The sequence below is a fragment of the Myotis davidii genome, unplaced genomic scaffold (assembly GCF_000327345.1).
Source record: "Myotis davidii unplaced genomic scaffold, ASM32734v1 scaffold398, whole genome shotgun sequence".
In the NCBI taxonomy this organism is placed as follows: Eukaryota; Metazoa; Chordata; class Mammalia; order Chiroptera; family Vespertilionidae; genus Myotis; species Myotis davidii.
In genome coordinates, this window is record NW_006290024.1 from 54,181 (window position 1) to 56,266 (window position 2,086).

Here is a 2,086-nt window from a genome sequence, read left to right on the forward strand (position 1 = left end):
AGGGAGCCTCCTGAGAATTGGCTCTTTCTTAGTGTTAGACTTCCTCACGTCCTGTGGAGCTTGGCTTTGTAGGATTATCTTGAATGGGAAGCCCACCCATTTCCCCTCCACACATTCACCTTTATAGTCATCTCCAACAGCCACCAAGGGCCCCATCAAAGGATCTGGTCTTGATGGGTAGTTAAGGCTCCAGTTCTCTGAGGGGATGGAAGAGGATGCACTTAAGAGCCTAGCTGGGTGTCCCAGGACCTGGCTGGAAGGCTGCACCTCCCTACCTCCACGTTCCGAGTCACAGAGCTTCATACGAACACAACCCTGGGCCGGGGTGCATCACAGTTTGTTTTTAACTCCTTTCTCAGGCGCCTGCCAGGCCCAGTGAGTTTGAATCAAAACCCCTGACTTATGTGCGACACTTTTAGTCCCTTGTACCCCACGGGCTAGAGCTCCCAGCCAGCTCTGCCTGTCTCTTGGCACCAATCCCAGCACACCTGCAATTCAGCCAGCATCTCCTCTTGTTTTTTCTTCTATGTCGAGTCCAGAAAAATGATTGCCTTGCTTTTGAAAGTGGTTCTGTCTTATTCATTCTCACAATTTATGTTTTATCTATGAGTGCCATGACCCAGAGGGAGAGCCCAAAGCATGAACTTCAAGTGTCATCTTGGCTGGAGGCTCCTGTACTGTTTAAACCATTTTCAGTTTCTTACAGAATATTATTCCTTGCAACCTTAGACATCTTAACTCAGTGGTCGGCAAACCGCAGCTCGCAAGCCACATGTGGCTCTTTGGCTCCTTGAGAGTGGCTCTTCCACAAAATACCACGTGCGGCCATGCACATACAGTGCAATTGAAACTTTGTGGCTCATGCGCAGAAGTCGGTTTTCGGCCTAGATGCAATCTTCTAACAATGTTAATATTGCAAGTTTTGTGGTTAGTCAAGAGATTGCTAAGAGAAAAAAAACCATATACAGATGGCGAATACATAAAAAGTTGTTTTATAAATGCATCCGAAGAGCTATTTTGGGATTTTAAGAACAAAGTAGATATTCTAAAAAAATTTAAAGAGTTATCATTGTCTGCTAAAACACTGAAAGATAGAACAGTCAAAATGTCTTCGAATATAACCAACCAGCAAGTTGAAGTACTTAAACTGGTTTCAGCTTTATCATTAGCAGTTGATGAATCTTGTGACATAAATGATGCAGTGCAAGTTTCACTTTTTGTATGATTTATTTCATCTACAGGTCCTAAAGAAGAACTTTTAGGATTATTGCCACTCAAAGGTCAAACACGTAGAGAGGATATAGCAAATGCTGTAACTGAGGGCATTGAAAAACATCATATTCCACTCAATAAAATTGTCTCAATTTCAACACACTGGGTGAAAAGTATGGCCAGCATAAGGAACAGGTCTGTTGCTATTTTGAAAGAAAAACATTAATCATGAGATACTTACTTACCCTTGCATCATTCATCAAGAAGCACTTTGTGCGCAAACATTTTCAGAAGAAATCTGCAAAGTTATGGAATTGGTGATTAAGATTACAACTCCATTATAGCTAAAGCTCTTAATCATCTCCAATTTAAAGAATTTTTAGTTGAAATGGAGAGTGAGTATGCAGATCTTCTGCCGCGTAACAAGGTACGTTGGTTATCAAGAAGAAACGTTTTGAAACGTTTCGCTTCCTTATTAACAGAAATTAAAGCATTTCTCCTTGAGAAGGGTGTTCACTATCCAGAACTAACAAACAATCAGTGGATCCAAACATTTTATTTCATGGTAGATGTCATTTAGATCTCATCTAAATCAGCTTAATCGTAAACTACAGGGGGAAGGAAACACACTTTTTTCGATGTTAAAAGAAGTTTTTCATTCAAAAACAAATTATCTCCTTTTGCTCAAGATTTTGAAAGAGAAACTTTGATTCACTTTCCAAGCCTGTTGAAACATTGCCAAGAAAATAATTCTGATATTGACATTTGCTATTACAAAACAACACTTTTAAATATGAGGGAAGCTTTTCTCAACAGGTTTCAGGAATTCAGAAACAGCAAAGCGACATTAGCCTTTGTTTAAAAAAAAAACCTC